Genomic DNA, 19,440 nt, shown 5'->3' with positions numbered 1-19,440 from the left:
CCGGACGGTTCCACCGCCACCGACGAAGGCGAAGACGAGTGGTTGCCCAGGGTCAAGCCCCCTGGGAGATCGTAAGCATTCGGATAACAGAATAACTCATAGGATTCCTTTGTCGCACTGCTTTCCCTAACGCCGAACGCAATTATGCAGGCCGCCACGAGCCAGTATCGATGTATCATCGGACGACTCCTTGGGCTTGTCGGACATGGATAGCGATCCAGTCCTGATCGCCACCTCCCCTCATCCTGCCGACGATGCCGAGGTGTTGTCTCAAGAGGTACCGGATCGAGGGGAGACAGTCCCAGAGGCGCCTCAAGGCGACCTTCCGGACTCCGGGAGACAAGGGCACGGGGCCCCTGAGAGCTCCGAGTTCGGCCCTCAGCCGAACACCGCGCCGGAACCTCCAGCGGTTCCAGGCTCGGGCAGGCGGCCTCCTTCTAAGAGGGGCAAGACGCCTGTGCCGGTGACCTCTGTCCATCCAGAAGCGCCAGACAATCTGCTGGAAGTGCTTCGCAGCGCTTCCATCGACGAGGAGCACCGCACTATCATGAGTGCGGTGATCCAGAAGGTTCAGTCCGCCAAGAGCGGATTGACTGAAGCCTGTGCCAGCCTTCTAACAGGCTTCGAGGTAAGTGTTTTAAAATGTAGTAGAAATATTACCGCATAGATAGTAGCCCCTGATGCTTTGTTCGGTGTTCACAAAGAAAAGCCGAATAGAGGATCAAATAATATCGCAGGAGTCTAATATAAGTATGTCAATATGCATATGCAGGCTTCGCTGCCGGCGTCCGCCGCACTAACTACGAAGGTCACCGTACTAAAGCAGGACCTCGAGGGGTCCAGGAAAGAGCTCGGCCTTGCCAAGAGGCAGCTCGAGGAGAACAAGGGTAAGTAATACCCTATCTTATGTATATATATAAAAGAGGACGCGATTGCAAAATGACAGGATCATCGTATGTTTGCCAGGGGCCACGACCGAGGTGGCGACCTTGAAGCAAGCGCTAACCAAGTCCGAAGATACAGCGGCCAAGGAGCGCACCGAGCGAAAGAAGCACGAGGCTCGGGTGGGCGAGGTGCAGCAAGAGCTCCAGGGTCTTGTGGTGAAGCACGAGGCGTTGGAGCTTGACTCCAAGACGCGGGAGTCTGAGCTTGCCCCGGCCCTCGAGAGTGCAAAAAGTGCCAAGGCCGAAGCCCAAAAGGCCCTCCAAGAGATCGACACGATGAAGAAGATAGCGGCGGGTAAGGCTTTCTATATGCAAAGCAAGCATGTAAAAGTAAATTACCGATTACTTACCCGAATCTGGAGCTCTCCAGCAGCATTCGCATATCTGCCCCGCAGTGTGTCCGATGCCGCACAATTTTACGAAGCCGAGGACAGAAGCTCGACGGAGAAGTTTTTCTGGTCTCAGTATGCTGAGGCCGAACATCCGGTGCCAATGAGCGACCAGCTGAAGCAGATGGTCGAGCTACATAAGGCGGCCGATCAGGCCATGAAGAGCTTTATAGTCCGGCTGTGGGCTGGCGATGCCCTTCTGAACAGCTTCTTCGGCCTGGTGAGGCGGCTTGTGGATGCCTGCCCGCGGCAGGAGGTCGTCAAGCGATCTCTCTGCATTGAAGGTGCACGCCGGGCTTTCGCCCATGTGAAATTGCAGTGGGTCAAGCTAGACGCCGTGAAGCTGATCAAGGAGGGGCCGCCAGAGGGCAAGGAGCACCGCCACCCTGAGATGTACTATGAGGGTGTTCTGCTGGGTGCCCGTCTCATCGCAGACAAGTGTTCAAAAGATGTAATATTTGAATGAGACTTGCTCCTTTTATCCTGTATGTATGAAAACTTGTTTCATATGCGCTATGCAACGCTTGTTGGAATTTAAAATATTACCTTCTGTTTGGCTGTTTATCCAATCTGAGAGATGGCTAGTCCTCGGCTTCTGCCCCCATGCCCCGAGTGCTGGGGTGTTCGGGATAAACCTGAGCACTCTTGTTCCCATGTTTGGGTCCTTCGAGGGAGGTGCTCAGCACAGTGAACAAGGCAACCGGACTAATGATGCTTTATCACTCTCACTTAGCCATAGAATTCTATAATTTTAAATTTTGGCGAAGCCCCTGGTATTCGGAAGGCCGAATTCGGGGCGCGATACACGCCTTTAAGCCGGACAGGGCCGGCCCCTCGCTCTAAGCGGCATAAGTCTTTAGGGACTTGAAAACCTCGCTGAACAGCGACCAGTCTCTCGCCTTATCATGACAGTCAGTTTTAGCTTTCTCTACTGAGGTGCTGAACCCAGAAGAACCGGGGCACAATCGCAGTAGTTCTCCTAGCGCTACCTTAGCCGATAGAGCGGAACGTAAGGTACCAAAACATAAGAGTCGGGAAAACCCAACATTTGACCAAAGACATGATTCGGAGCTAATGCATATAATGCTATAAGTTCGGGGTGCCGCACTTGTGAAAGTGTTCGGACTTTTCACACCATATTGCGGGGTACGTAAGCCCCTGGTGTATTGGCCGTACCAAAGTGTACGGTTGCAAGGCGTCATTAATGAACACACATATATATATAACAAGAATGCAATAATAGTCATAATGTCATGCATTGTTTATTAAAAAATTGCGTTAAAGCAGAGTGATACAGATAGTGCGATAAGCAAAGAGTAGGACTATGTCCCTTCCAAGGGCAAGCTGAGGAATGATATTAAATTGAATATTTCACTTGTTACTGTAATCAACCTGGGAATTCCGTGGTATAACGTAGCTGTCTGCCTCCTTGGTTGCTGCATCATGTGTTCGGCAATAGTGCTGCCGGACAGTGTTTCCAGAGATTAAGGTCCTGAAAGAAAAAGAAAAATAACCGAACGGGAAGCCCCTAGTGCGGTTTAGGCCGCGTCTTGGGGTGTGCCGAAGTTGTGCCCCCCTCCCCACCTGTGCCCATGGTATTTTTAATGCGTAATTATGTACGCGCGTCATGAGTTTCGCCGCTGGGCTGGGATTGGGGTGGCCGCCGTATTGCTACGCTAGCTTAGATCACGCCAGGCGGTCTATTTGCCAATTGCCCTGAGCACGCTTGAAGGTGTCCGGGCTGTGCAGCGCCGAACTGGTTGATTGCCTTGAGAGGCTGCTTTGCGTTTCTGCTGCGAGGGCTACGGTGTGCTCCTCTGTTCGGAGAGAGCGCTCTGTGTTTCCATTGACTGTAATAACTCCGCGAGGTCCTGGCATCTTGAGCTTGAGGTATGCATAATGCGGTACCGCATTGAATCTAGCAAATGCGGTTCGCCTGACCAGCGCGTGATAACCACTGCGGAACGGGACTATATCAATGATTAACTCTTCGCTTCGGAAGTTATCCGAGGATCCAAAGACCACTTCCAGTGTAATTGAGCCTGTGCAATGGGCCTCTACACCTGGAATGACGCCCTTAAAGGTCGTTTTTGTGGGTTTGATCCTTGAGGGGTCTATACCCATTTTGAGCACTGTGTCCTGATAAAGCAGGTTCAGGCTGCTGCCGCCGTCCATAAGGACTCGAGTGAGGTGAAATCCGTCGATGATTGGGTCTAGGACCAGTGCGGCGAATCCGCCATGACGGATACTAGTGGGGTGGTCCCTGCGATCGAAGGTGATCGGACAGGAGGACCAAGAGTTGAACTTTTGGGCGACTGGCTCCAATGCATATACGTCCCTGAGCGCACGCTTCCGCTCCCTCTTGGGGATGTGGGTTGCGTATATCATGTTCACCGTCCGCACTTGCGGGGGAAACCTCTTCTGTCCTCCAGTGTGCGGCTGCCGGGGCTCCTCCTCGTCATCGCTATGCGGCCCCTTGTCCTTGTTTTGGGCAATTAACTTGCCGGCCTGCTTAAACACCCAACAATCCCTGTTGGTGTGATTGGCTGGCTTGTTTGGGGTGCCGTGTATTTCACACGAGCGATCGAGTATACGGTCCAAGCTGGACGGACCCGGCTTACTTTGTTTGAATGGATTTTTCCGCTGACCGGGTTTAGAGCCTTTGAATCCGGCATTGACTGTCATATCCTCAGTATTTTCGCTGTTAATGTGGCGCTTATGATTTTTGCGACGTGACCTGCTATTGCCGTCCTTGGTATCTGAGGTACCATGGTTCTTTGATATGTTATTACTGCGAGCCAGCCAGCTATCTTCTCCCGCACAAAAGAGGGTCATGAGCGTCGTGAGAGCTGCCATAGATTTCGGCTTTCCCTGACCAAGGTACCGGGCTAGCCACTCGTCTCGGATGTTGTGCTTGAAAGCCGCTAAGGCCTCTGCATCCGTACAGTCGATGATTTGATTTTTCTTTGTATGGAACTGAGTCCAGAATTGCCTGGCCGACTCTTCTGGCTGCTGAATTATGTGGCTCAAATCATCGGCGTCTGGTGGTCGCACATAAGTGCCCTGAAAGTTGTCGAGGAATGCGGCTTCCAGATCTTCCCAACAGCTAATGGAGTCCGCTGGCAAGCTGTTAAGCCAATGTCGCGCTGGTCCTTTGAGCTTTAGTGGGAGGTATTTGATGGCGTGTAAGTCATCGCCGCAGGCCATGTGGATGTGGAGGAGGAAGTCCTCAATCCATACTGCGGGATCTGTTGTGCCGTCGTATGATTCAATATTTACAGGTTTGAAACCTTCTGGGAACTGATGTTCCATTACTTCGTCTGTGAAGCATAAGGGGTGTGCGGCGCCTATGTATTGGGCTATATCGCGACGCAGCTTGAATGTGTCTTGCCCACTGTGTTCGGCCCGGCCGGATTTGCTTTTACTATATCCGGCGTGACGTTTGTCATCTCACAGAGTGGTGCGCCCTCGTGATCCGTAGATCGATCTTGAATGCTTTGCCTTGTCCTCCAATATGTCTCGCAGGTCTGGCGTATCTCCCCATGCCTTTTTATTTGAATGGCGTTGGGGTGGCGGCTGAGCTTTTGGCTGGAATGCCTCTCTATCGCGTCCACGAGGTGGCCGATCAGCCGTATCATACGCTTCTTCCTCCAGGCAGGGTAGTAACCTGCGCCTTGGGTAACTCTTGGAGGGGCGCTCGAGTTTATATTCCTCGGCCGCGAGGACTTCAGTCCATTTGTCAGCTAGCAGATCTTGATCAGCTTGAAGCTGTTCCTGCTTTTTCTTCAGGCTATTTGCCGTGGCCATAAGCCGACGCTTGAAGCGCTCTTCACTACTGGAATCAGCTACTTTGCCATCTGTCAGCTCTTTGCCGTCTGCTAGCAGACGGCAAAGAAGCTCTTTGCCATCAGCTACCCGAAAGCAGACGGCAAAGAGGGAGGGGCCCCACTGAGGAGCTGGTTAAAAAATACTTAACACGGCCCCCCTCTTTGCCGTCCGCTAGCGGACGGCAAAGAGCACATTAGTGGACGGCAAAGATTAAACATATCTAACGGCGCGCCCCCCACCCCACCCCTCTCTCTCTGTTTCTCTCCCCTGCTCCCACACGCGCGCCACCACCACCACTCGCCGCCGCCGCGCCCCGGCCCCCCCGCGCCCCACCGCCCCGGGCCCGGCGCCGCCGCCCCGCCCCCCTCCTCCACCGGCCCCCCGCCTCGTCGCCACTGCCCCGGCGCCGTCGCCCCACCGCCCCCGCCCTCCCCCCGGCCGCCCTCGTCAGCGCCGCCGCGCCCCGGCCCCCCGCCCCCCGCGCCCCACCGCCCTGGGCCCGGCGCCGCCGCCCCAGGCCGCCCCGCCCCCCTCCTCCACCGGCCACCTCCTCCACCGGCCCAGGTGAGCTCTACCTCTCCTCTGTTTTCTTTTTTCTGTTTTTTTAGTTTTAGGTTTATGTTTAGTTTAGATTTAGTTTTAGTTTTAGTTTTAGGTTTAGTTTTAGGTTTATTCTTAGTTTAGTTTTAGGTTTAGATTTAGTTTTTTCCTTTTTTCTGTTTTTTTAGTTTTAGGTTTATGTTTAGATTAGATTTAGGTTTAGTTTTAGGTTTAGTTCAGTTTTAGGAAAGAAAAAGAAGAAGAAGAAAAAACAGGAGAGGAGGAGAAGAAGAAGAGGAAAAAGGAAAGGAGGAAGAAGAAGAGGAGGAGAGAAGAAAAAAGAAGAAGAGGAAGGAAGAAGAAGAAGAAGAAGAGAAGAAAAGGAGAGGAAGAAGAAGAGGAAAAAGGAAAGGAAGAAGAAGAAGAGGAGGAGGAGAAGAAAAAAGAAGAAGAGGAAGAAGAAGAAGAAAAAAACAGGAGAGGAGGAGAAGAAGAAGAGGAAAAAGGAAGAGGAAGAAGAAGAAGAAGAAGAAGGAAAAAAGGAAAAGGAAGAAAAGGAAGAAGAGGAAGAAGAAGAAAAGGAAAAAAGACCCCGACGGCACCCCGACACGACACCCCGACCCCGACCCCGACACCCCGACACCCGACCCGACCCGACCCCGACACCCCGGACCCCGACACCCCGATTCCCCGAGCCTGACTCGACACCCCGACCCCGAGCCTGACCCAACACCCTGACCCCGACACCACCCCCGACCCCGAAACAGCACCCCGACCCCGACACGGCACCCCGACACCGACAGGACACCCCGACCACCGACACCTCCCGAAAAGGTGTTCTTTGGCCTTCCAGAGGCCGACGGGGTCATATATTTGTGAATTATTAGTTAGGTCATATATTTTTTCGATTTTGTTATGAAAAACATCATATATAATTGTGTTGATCATGTAGTTTTAAATGTGCAGTTGTTTCATCGCTGCGAGGTTTGGTGTTCGACGACCTCGCCGTGCCTTTGACGAGCTCTGCCCCTTCGTTCGTGGGTGAGCACAAATGACAAGTCCTCCTCCCCCATTAATTATTTGATCTATTCCGATGAAACTTCATAGCTAGCTATATATGTGTCTTGAATCATCAGTATGCGTAACCAATATGTGTCTCCCGTTCGAAAGCGTCATAGTTATAAATATGCATGCATTTGCATATTTATAACCTTGATTCTTTCGAATTGTCCAACGCTATCCATGGACAGCCCGAGTATGTGTAGATTGGGTTCGTTTTCCCATATGCTTTGCTCCGGATCCGACGCATATATTTCATCAGTGCCTCCCCTGTTGTTCTCCGGGTACACATCCTCTCTGTTTATTGCAGAGACATGTATCAGGAGAACAGCGGGGAGGTGCTGCCGAAATTTTGCGTCGGATCCGGAGCATAGCATGGGAAAATGAACCCAATCTACACATACACGGGTGGGATTAGGACCTATCATTACCTATTAGAGTGTAGGTTGCATGGACGTAATAAAATTGACAAAGTAGATCAACTAATGAATATATACATCGTGAATTACATATATAATTGTTATGTGTCCAGTAGCTCTGAAACTCAAGATGAGTGACCATGCTTGGATGTATACCGGTCACACTGGTCAGAACAAATGGAGCGCTGAATGGTTCAAAAAAACTAAGGGGTTTGTGCAAGCCGCATTTGCAAATGGCCAAAAGAAAACCTGGTGCCCCTGTTTCCGGTGCGGCAATTGGGAAAAGAAGACAGAGGCTGAAATGGGCAAACACCTGCAGAAGAGTGGTTTTACGCCCGATTATACGGTGTGGACATTTCATGGTGAGTCTGCCCAACGTGACCGAGCTGAGGTGGATCGTCGTCGCACCGATGAGCATGGTACCGGGATGGAAAACATGGTGCAAGGCTATGATGATGCTCGGGATTCGGACGAGGAGATGGAGGAATCTGCAAAGGCCTTCAATGAAATGTGGGAGTCTTCGAAATGTCCGCTCCACGAGCACACTTAGCTTTGTCAGTTGGATGCCATCTCACAAGTAATGGCTCTGAAGGCTCAGTTCAACTTGGGCAGAGAATGCTATGACGCAATTATGACAGTATTTGGACGCTTTCTACCCAAAGGCCATGTAATGCCTGCAAACCTGTACCAGTCGGACAAAATCCTCCGTGCACTGAAGATGCCCTATGAGAAGATACATGCCTGTGAGAAAGGATGTGCCTTATTTAGGCTTGACTATGCGGACTTGAACTATTGTCCCATTTGCAAGTCTTCCAGGTATATTGTGGTAGACAACGGTATGGGTGAGAAGACACAGACCAAAATCCCCGTTAGTGTTCTTCGGTATATGCCAATCGTACCAAGACTTCAACGTCTTTTCATGGTCGAAGAGACGGCCAGACAGATGACATGGCACAAAACAGGCAAAAGAACCGAACTAGATGCAGATGGGAATCTGATGATGGTACACACATCGCATGGTGTTGCGTGGAAAAAGTTTGATGAATTACATGCTGACAAAGCGGCAGATCCGAGGCATCCTCGAGTCGGCATCAGCAAGGATGGGTTCAGTGTGTTTGGTATTACGGCAGCCCAATACAGTTGTTGGCCCGTATTTGTCTTTCCACTCAATCTCCCCCCCGGACAGATTATGCAAAGAAAGAACATTTTCCTGACGTTGATAATTCCAGGACCCAACTATCCGGGCAAAAATATGAATGTGTACATGCAGCCGCTTAAGGACGAATTGCAAGAAGCCTGGGATAATGGGTTCAAGACATACGACGCCTTTAGCAAACGGAACTTCATAATGCGTGTCTGGTACATGTACTCGACGCATGACTTGCCGGCGTATGTGCTATTCGTTGGCCGGTGTGTGCATGGAAGGTTCTCGTGCCCCACATGCAAGGGAGCTCTTGAGTTTCGTTGGCTTCAGGCCAGTCGCAAGTTTTCTTGCTTCGACATGCATAGACAGTTCCTGGATCCTCACCATAAGTTCAGGAAAGACAAGAAGAACTTCACCAGGGGTAGAGTTGTCAAAAACTCTGCACCACCTGCATTGACAGGCCAACAGACCCTGGATCAGTTAAACGCTCTCGAGCCAGATCCACAACGTCCAGGGTACTTCAAGGGGTATAATACTAAGCACGCGTGGACTCACAAAACATGCTTATGGGATCTGCCTTACTTCAAAGACCTCCTTTGCCCACACAACATCGACGTGATGCACACTGAGAAGAATATTGCCGAGGCACTTTTTGGTACATTATTCGGCATAGATGGGAAGTCAAAGGATAATACTAAGGCTAGAGTCGATCTGGAGGCGCTATGTGATAGGCCGTTACAAAACATGAAAGAACCGAAAGGAAAGCAGAACTGGACGAAGCCAAAGGCATGGTTCAATCTTGGAAGGCTAGCTATGAGGGAAATTCTCTTGTGGGTGCAACAGCAGTTGATGTTCCCCGATGGGTACGCAGCGAATCTAAAGAGGGGAGCGAATCTTGATAAACTGAAGATATTTGGTCTCAAGAGTCATGATTGGCACATATGGATTGAGCGGGTAATGCCGGTGATGTTGCGTGGCTTCATCCCTGAGGATGAATGGCTAGTACTGGCAGAACTCAGCTATTTCTTCCGTGTTCTTTGTGCGAAAGAACTATCGCCTGGCGTGCTAGAAGAAATGGAAGAGTTGGCGCCAGAGTTGATCTGCAAGTTAGAGAAGATCTTTCCACCGGGCTTCTTTAATCCAATGCAGCATTTGATTTTGCATCTCCCGACCGAGGCAAGATTGGGGGGGGGCGTGCAAAATCGTTGGTGCTACCCAACTGAGAGGATGCAGAAGACGCTTTGAGAAAAATGTAAAAATAAACGTACAATTGAAGCATCGATGGCTAAGGCATTCATCACAGAGGAGGCGGCAAACTTCGTAACAGCGCACTACGAATCCAAAAATCATCATTTGCATAATCCGAAGCCTCGGTACAATGCTGACGAGCCTAAAAAGGGTGGATCCAACCTCAGCCTATTCAAAGGGAATCTCGCACCAGCTAGTGTTTCACATCCAGTATCTTTGGATAACGAAGAATGGCGGACCATTTCGTTGTATATCTTCAACAACCTGATAGAAGTGCGGCCGTACATCGAGTAAGTTCTCGGTACATTGTTTCGCAACTTCTATTTCCTTTGAACTACTCTTATTCCTGGATATGTCATACAGTCGATACATCACCATATTCTCGTATGGAGCGGAGATCCAAAAGGATTCCGTCGAAGAGTATGAGCTTCTCGCAAAGCAAGGAGGTGGCTATCCCGGTTTCATCTCTTGGTTCAAACAAACGGTAATTTCTATTAGACAATTTCATTTCATTCGCTAATTTGTGCATAATGCAACAATCCTTTCATATTAAACTTGTAGGATAATTCAGAGTCTATGGACGCCGAATTGAGACAAGTCGCTAATGGTTTTGACTATAAGGTCCGTTCATTTGACAAGTACGACATCAACGGGTATCGCTTTCGTACCTATGGCAAAGAGCTATCTATGGTCGACCGAAAGTCTACAAATTGTTGTGTATCTGCTATCGGCGAAGGAGGTACCGAGTATTGTGGGAGAGTTGAAGCAATTTATGAACTTCTGTTCTATGGTGAAAACCCACCGAATGTCGTAGTCTTCAAATGTTATTGGTTTCAGCCGAAGGAGACTAGAAGGACTCATGAACATATAGGGCTAGTTGAAATCAACCAAAGCACTCATTTAGATGTTCCTGATGTCTATATTATGGCTCAACAGGCGACCCAAGTATTCTATCTACCGTGGGCCTGCCAAACTAATCCAAATCTGAAAGGTTGGGATGTCGTTTATGAAGTGCCGCCACGTGCTAGACTTTCTCCCCCAAAGGAAGAGGATTATGAACCTCACATTAACCCAGACACATATGAAGGAGAATTCTTCCAAGAGACACGTCTTTCCAAAAAGCGTTTCAAGAACCACTATACTTCACCCCAAAACATTGAAGTAGACAGTGACAATGAATCCGACATCACCCCAGAGGAGGAACAAGAAGAGCCGGAACAAGAAGAGGTTACTGCTGCGGATGACCTGTCAATGCTTGACCGATTACGTCAAGGTGGCCTTGCACATGTTGATGCCAATGAACCCTATGAGCCCATCATTGATTATAGTGATGATGATGATTATGCATTTAATGATGATACTGATCGAGATTATTAGTAGTGTTAGGTATTCAATTTTTTTATGTTGTACTTGATGATGATACACTTAAGTGATATACATATTATTATTCATGTCGGTACTTTTTTTATGTTGTACTAATTTCTTTTATTCTTTGTCATGGCAGGTGTTGAAAGATCGTGGGCGCTGGTCGGGAGTGCGCCGAGGCCCCTTCTTCATCGGCGCATGGTGCGAGGTCTTCCATTCCACACGCACCTCTCCGCCAAGCGTTGCTGGACAGTATGGCGACACCGCCGGGCCCTTCTTCGTCGACCGCGGTGCCCAGCAGGGGACGAGGTAAGAAGAAGAGAGGATTTGGACCACAAGGTCGCGGGAGAGGAGGTAGGGTGACTCGTACGGCGCCTTCCTCGCCACCGCCCCCAGCTGTTTCACCCGAGCACGTGACTGCTAGGGTGGACTCGTCTGAGGAGGAGGCTGCATGGACTCCGGTCCACGAGCCTCTGGTCCATGAGTCTTCGGCCCACGAGCCTCGGGTCGACGGGCCTTCGGCCCACGAGACTTGGGCCCACGAGACCCCGGAGGAGCACACGTCTGGATGGGGTACCTGGTCGGGTCAGCCTGAGCATGGCGGGGAGCCGAGTGGCCATGCTGATGATGGCGGGGAGCCGACTGATGAGGAGGGGGAGGAGGGGGGCAACGTCTACCAGCGTGGTGCTACACGGGTCCCGTCCGTGCCGGTGACCCGCGAGCAGAGGTGGTTGATTTTCCTTGATGGGGAGAGGTACGTAAGTGCATTTAATATTTTTGTACCTTCTGCATTCACGTTCTTCAAATAACTAATGCGTTGGCCTTGTCATGCTGCAGGGGTTGGGACCACCATCATAGTGTCCGCCGGCCCAACTCCGTCCTTGGAGTTCTTTGCCGGCAAAACTTCCCGGGGTTTGTCACGTTGCCTGGTGAGGGTCGGCTTCCAGAGCTTGGATTGAGCTGGGAGCACTAGTGGCTGCCCTGGCCCCACCGGATGAGATTATCGACGGTGTTGTGTGCGACACGAGGGCAGACATGGTGATCAGAAAGATCTGGGTAATTTCTCCTTTACACATTTAAAAATCTTCAACTAGCTAGTTATTAATTGTACTAATCAATATTGTCTCATTTGATTGCAGACATTCTATAGGTGTGAGGAGGGATACGAGGAGGACGCGGCACATGTTATCGAGAACGTCTGCAAGCGCCTACTCCAGAACTTACGGCACGAGGCTCGGGTGCAGGCTGTGCGAGACTACTACGCCTTGCGTGGTATCAAGAAGACCAAGCCGGCATGCCGCGATAAGTTCCTGAGTAAGGAGCAGTACATGAAGGTAATTCTTAAGGCCTTCTCTACTTAAGTTCCTTCATTTAGTAATTCTTAGCCGTAGTGCTCAAGTTTCTATTTGCTAAATTAGGCGCCTCCGAGATGGTGTGCGGATCGGATGGATTGTTGGGAGGTGTTGGTCGATGAGTGGTGCTCAAAACAATGGCTAGCCCTCCACAATGAGGCCAAGTACAAACGTGCCCAAATGGAAGGTGTGCCACACCATCAAGGCAGCTCCAACTTATATCAGTTCGGGCGCAACTGGGTATGTGGTTTGCTTCATGATTCATGCAATTCATTCATCATGCTAGCTTGAGCCCTTTAATTACTAATTTTCATTGTTTCTCTCTTTCAGGCACGCTACAATAAGGCGGATAAGGTGCCAGAGGTGTACGACCTGTATGCCATGGCCCACACTGCCTCTTTCAAGAAAGTCAAGGCTTTCTCTCAGTCTGACCTCGATGATGCAAACAACTTCACCAACATCTCCTCCCACAACAAGCTCGTGAGATATAGAGATGAGGGGAAGGCGAGGAAAGGGGAGGACTTTAACCTGAGCCAAGGTCCCATTGATCCAGAGCTAGTGATGATATCTGGTGGGGGAGGTCCCATGGCTCCATAGCCATTGGAGATGGACTTATCCGTTGTCCTAGCACTCTCCCGGAGATCAAGGCGCGCCAGTCGAGCTCCGCTCCTGAGATAAGGCCTCGTGAACGGCTAGTGCAACTCGCCATCAAGGTTAGTGATACGTACTCAGTTATCTTTCTCCATTACATTGTGTGCGCTTCCATCAATGATTACAAATGGTCATGTGAGTGGTGTTGCAGGCTGCTATACAGAGTGAGAGAGATAGAACGGAGAAACTTCTGGCGGAGGCGGCGGAGAGGCAGCGGGAGTTGGAGGAGAGGACGACAAAGATGATGGAGGAGAGGGCACGGAATGACATGCAGGCAAGCGCCATGTACGAGCTCCTTGTGGTAAGTTTCTTCTGGAGATTAGCCAAAACATTCATGTAGTGTTTGTCTCATTACTAACTAGTATGACTGAGTCGTCAAAACCAAATGTGCAGTCTGTGTGCGAGAAGACAGGTCAGACCGCTCCGCCGATGCCAGTGATTGCTCCTAGGACCACGGTGAGTTTTATTTGAATGGACATTACTTGCTAGTCTTAACATTTGAGTGTCATCATGCTAACAAGACATTGGAAATGATCTTTGGTGCAGCGTAACTCCAGACAAGCATCGCACGATCCTTCTCCAGCTACCGACACGAGCCACCCCGCTCCTACACCTCCTGGATCTTGGTAAGTTTATCTAGTGTTTTGCTTAACACATTGATAAAGACCTAGACTTAGCTTTATTTCCTCCAATGCTTACCATAATGACCTAGACTTAGCTTCTTCTCCTCCAAAATGACTTAATAAGCTTACTGACCTCCAAAACCATCCATTTTACCAAAGTTAGCTCTAAAACGATCTGTACTTAGCTTACTTATGTCAAAAATTGCATAATTAGCTTAGTTAGCTCATAGACGATCCATTTTACCTAAGTTAGCTCTAAAATGACCCATTTTACTTAGGTTAGCTTATAAATGATCCAGTTCATCCAAGTTAGCTAAAAAATGACCCATTTTACCTAGATTAGCTCCTAAATGATCCATTTTACCTACGTTAGCTTTAAAATGACCCATTTCACCTAGGTTAACTCCAAAATGACCCATCGTTAGCTTTTTGAGCTAACTAGGTTATCTCATAAATGATCCATTTCAACTAATTTAGCTCATAAACGATCCATTTCACCAAGTTAGCTAAAAAACGATCCATTTCACCTAAATTAGCTCTTAAATGATCCATTTCACCTAAGTTAGCTCAAAAAGATCCATTTCAACTAAATTAGCTCATAAATGATCCATTTCACCTAAGTTAGCTCAAAAACGATCCATTTCAACGAAGTTAGCTCATAAATGATCCATTTCACCTAAGTTAGCTAAAAAACGATCCATTTCACCTTAGTTACCTCAAAAACGATCCATTTGACCTTAGTTAGCTCATAAACGACCCATTTCAACTAAGTTAGCTCAGAAATGATCCATTTCACCTTAGCTAGCTCATAAACGACCCATTTCAACTTAGTTAGCTCATATATGATCCATTTCACGTAAGTTAGCTCATAAATGACATACTCTTCTTGTTCTAATCTTCTTCTTGTTCTACTCTTCTTGTTCTAGTCTTCTTCTTGTTCTACTCTTCTTCTTGTTCTACTCTTCTTGTTCTAACTTTCTTATTTTTCATTTTGCAGATTTCCTTCACTTGACGAAAGCTTGCATAGATGGAGTGCTCCTTATCCCTTTCTCTGTTTCTTTTGTATCGTTGAACTATGCATGTATCGTTGGATGAAACTATTGTAATATATATGGTTGGATGCCTCTATGTTGAACTTGTTATGTATGATGGAACTATGCATGTAATATATATGGTTGGATGATGAAGTTATGTGTTGGATATCTTATATGTTTGCTCTGTAATGGCCTTTTGAAATATATCTATATATGTCTTATATATTTGTGATGAAAATTGTTGGATTTAATAAAAAACAGATAAAAGAGCCAATATGCAGGCTCTTTGCCGTCTGCCACCGACGGCAACGGGCTCTTTGCCGTCTGCCGCGGACGGCAAAGAAGACACATGGCATCCAGCTGTGCTTCCTGGGAGCTGACCCATTTGGTCAGTTTGCCTACAGTGGCAGACGGCAAAGACTTTGCCATCAGTGGCAGACGGCAAAGAACCTGCACTTTACCATCAGTGGCAGACGGCAAAGAACCTGCCATGTAGTGACGTGTAGATGACATCATACGGCGGACGGCAAAGACACTAGAAATTTTGCCGTCAGCGATGGACGGCAAAGGCCTGCCGTTAGCCACTTAACGGACTGACAGCGCAATTATTGCCGTCCGCCGCAGACGGCAAAGGGCCTTTGCCGTCAGCCGCCAGGAAGCAGACGGCAAAGTAGCTGTTTACCGTAGCCTACTTTGCCGGAGCCTTTTGCCGTCCGCGGTTGACGGCAAAGGCCTTTGCCGTCCGCCGTTCATGCCTTTGCCGTCCGCCGTGGCTGACGGCAAAATAGCAGATTCCTGTAGTGCTTGTTCGACGGGATCCTCCGGTACGGCGAATTCATTGTCGCCGAGGCTTGCCTCGCCTTCGGAGGGGGGCATGTGATTGTCATCCTCCTCCTCCCCGTCTGCCGCTCTCTTAGGAGAGCTGGCTCCTCCATCCTCGTACTCTAAATCTTGCTGGAGGGGTTTGTTGTTTTGTTCGGCACTATCCGAAGTGTTATTATCTCCTGTGCAGGTATCACCACTTTTGCTTTGGCGGGACTTAGAGCGGCGCCGCTGACGTCGGCGTTTGGGTTGCTTCTTGGAGGGATCATCCTCCGCTATCTCGTCGCCATTGCCTTCTTTGGGTGTATCCACCATGTATATGTTATATGACGAGGTGGCTTTCCAATGCCCTATAGGTGCTGGTTCATGTTCGTCTTCGACATCGTCGTCCATACCGTCGATGTCTTCAGAGTCAAAGTCAAGCATGTCGGTTAAATCATCGACAGTGGCTACGAAGTGGGTGGTGGGTGGGCGTCGAATTTCTTCGTCGTCCGCATCCCAATCCTGTTGGCCATAATCCGGCCAGGGCTCTCCTGACAAAGAGAGAGACCTTAGTGAATTCAGAATATCGCCGAAGGGCGAGTGCTGAAAGATATCTGCGGCGGTGAATTCCATGATTGGCGCCCAATCCAATTCGATTGGCAGGGGTGCGGATGGTTCGGAGTCCGGAAAAGAGTCTGGCACCTTGGAGTCACGGGCTGCGCAGAGGGTTAGGCTGGTGCTCGGCTTGGTCGCCGTTGAGACTGCGGCCCCTAAGGCGGTGTCTAACCACCCGTCCTCGACTGGCGCAGTTGGCTCCGAGCTAAGGGTCGGAGCTGATGCGGGTGCAGCCTCTGGGGTACTGTTCGGCGGCAGAGCTAGGTCACACCCATCGAGACAGTGCGGCGCGCCCGGCTGTGGCTCGAATCCATCGAAGATCAAAGTCTCGCGGATGTCCGCGTGTAGTTCAAACTTCAAATCTGACCTGATGGGCCAGGCGTAGCTTCAATCTGCTCCAGATGGCCAAGCGAATTAGCCCGCAGTGCAAAGCCGCCGAATACGAAGATCTATCTGGGGAGAAAAGTTCTTCACCCTGGACCGCATCGCCATTCGATGATAGTAGGAGCATCAAGCCTAACGGGGCAACGGACACAGAGAACTTCAATGAAAGCACCAATGTCGTGTCAACTGGCGGATCTCGAGTAGGGGGTCCCCGAACTTGTGCGTCTTAGGCCGATGGTAACAAGGAGGCAGGGGACACGATGTTTTACCCAGGTTCGGGCCCTCTTGATGGAGGTAAAACCCTATGTCCTGCTTGATTGATATTGATGATATGGGTAGTACAAGAGTAGATCTACCATGAGATCAGAGAGGCTAAACCCTAGAAGCTAGCCTATGGTATGATTGTATGTTCTGGTTGTTGTCCTACGGACTAAAACCCTTCGGTTTATATAGACACCGGAGAGGGTTGGGGTTACACAAGGTGGGTTACAAAGGAGGAGATATCCATATCCGTATTTCCTAGCTTGCCTTCCACGCCAAGTAGAGTCCCATCCGGACACGAGACGAAGTCTTCAATCTTGTATCTTCATAGTCTAACAGTCCGGCCAATGGAGATAGTCCGGCTGTCCGGAGACCCCCTAATCCAGGACTCCCTCAGTGTCCCTTTTAGTCGACGCAGTAGTTAACTTAGTTCGGGAGGGTGTGAGTGGCATGGATCTGTTGGAGGTGTTCCTCAGTCAACGTATCCAGCCTCTCCAAGCCTGTGATCAGCCAATGTGGTTGTACTCGGGCCATGAAGACACCGCTCGGGTCCACCCAGAGGAGGTTGTCGAGGAGACGGTGGCTCAGTGGATGCGGAGCATTACTGGGAACAAGGATAACCCCAGGGGGTCCAGAAGGGCTCTGCCATTCAACGCCGACAACGAGCTGGAAGAGATCAGGCTCTAGTTTCCGAGTGTTTTCTTCTTTCAGTCTGCAATTATTCTTGAATCCGACTGATACTTGTAGCTTATGTCTTACAGATTTATACCAAGATGTATTCGATGCCCAATGGGGAGCAACTCCAAGAGGGAGCCGAGAGTGATGCTGACAGTGCCGATTGGTAGTACGCAGATGATAGTGAGGAGGATGATGAGGACTCGAGCAGCAGTGAGGAGGTTGACTCGCCACCCTGCTCAGATCGTCATTCCAAACAGTCGTAGGATCCTGCGGGCGGGCGTGGCAAAACAGCTCCGCCAAGTACGAAAGTTCCGAAGCGCACTCGGACCTCGACTCTAGAGCCGTCGAAGAAGGCCGTGAAGCAGCCCAAGGTTGTCCCACCGAAGCCCCGGAAGGCCTTGCCCAAGATCAAGGTGGTTGTTCTCGTTGCCTCTGCGTAAGTTTTTGTTTCTTCTCTTTGTCTTCTGTGTTGTCGTCGACTCATGCGCTTGCTTGACCGAGTGAATTCTAGAGCTTTTAGTGCCACGAATTCTGCAACATCCATGGAGGTCGATGGGGAGCGTGGTGATGCGGAGACTACAGACACGGCTACCTCTCGGGTGGGTATGATACCATAATTACATTCATGTCCTATCAATTGCTTCTCTAGTCGATTAAATTTTTACTGTCGAGTGTTTGCAGCACCAACAAATGTTATCCATCTTCCTGATGATGATGATGAGGACATGCCCCGAAAGAACACCGGGAGGGGAGGCAGAACTTTGAGCAAGACGACTTCTCGCTCAGCATCAGAACTTGTGGTCCAACGACTTGTTGATCCAGTACGGACTTCAGTCTCTTCTGCTGACCCTCTGCCTACTGGCCAACCCTCAGCGTCGACTGCTCAGGTGCCTGCCCCGATCGCGCAAGTTCAAGTTTCAGCTCCACCGACCATGTCATCAGTTCCATCGTCTCCTTTATTTGTTACTCATCATGTCCCGGAAGACCAAGTAGGAGCTGCCAAGGAGGCCATGATCCAAGCAGGTCTAATGATGGACCGACTGAAAGTGGTGTGTGACACCAGCAAGGCCGCCTATGATGCCAGCTCTTCCCTCCAAGCCAATGTCCGAGTAAGTGAGATTATAAGTTTATTTTCGATTGGTTTCCAGCTTGAACTCTGCTCTGTTAGAATATGCTACCTGAAAATTGTTGCTTTATTATTCGTAAGATGTTATTCTGTTTCTGCATATGTACACCCAGTGGGTGTGAGTCATGTAGCTGTTTGCAAATCTTTTCACTCAAATTAGACAGGTCATGTCGAGTGAATTATTGGTCCAGTGGGGGCACGCTGAGTGCACCTACTGGGTGTAGTCCCTGAGACCGTTGTTGACTGCTAGAATTCAACGGTGGTCTTAAAACTTTCTTTTCTCTCTTTTTTATACTCCTTCCACTCGTGGTGGGCAGACCATGTCGAGTGGGAGATCGAACCATTGGGGGCACGCCCAGTGCACCCACTAGGTGTAGTCCCCAAGACTGTTGTTGAATGTTCGATTCGGAAGTAGTCTTAGAAATATTTTTTACTACTTGCATTTTATAACTCGGAAGTGACTGGTCTTTGTTTCTGTCGACTGACATATCTTGTTGTTGATTGCAGAAATATTATGAGCTTGAAACCAAATTTGTTGATTTGGAGAAGAAGCAGATTGATCTCAACCTCGATCTGGAGTTAACCAAGAAGAACTCGAAGAAAGCCCAGGATGAAGAAGCTGTCATGGGAGGTAACAATTTGTCGACTGTTCGCCTTGTGATCTTTTTTCCTTTTCATCCTTTGAACCGAGTGGCTCCACTCGAACAGATGTGCGTAATGAAAACCATCAACTCCAAGATCGTCTGAAGAATGTTATTTCTTTAGACAAAATGAAGCAGGCTCTGGAGTAGAAGGACCTTGACCTTGCAGCGGCGCAGAAGACAGTGCGGGAGAAGACTGAACTTGCTGACAAGAAGCTGGCTTCAGTCGGAAAGTTGGAAGAAGAGAACACCAAGTTGAAAACTAATGTTGATGAAGTGAAGAAAGAAGTCGCACAGGTGAAGGAGGAGAAGGTGTCCTTGGCTGACAAAGTTGA

The sequence above is a fragment of the Triticum urartu genome, chromosome 1, assembly GCF_003073215.2.
Source record: "Triticum urartu cultivar G1812 chromosome 1, Tu2.1, whole genome shotgun sequence".
Taxonomy (NCBI): Eukaryota; Viridiplantae; Streptophyta; class Magnoliopsida; order Poales; family Poaceae; genus Triticum; species Triticum urartu.
This window is presented reverse-complemented; position numbering follows the sequence as displayed.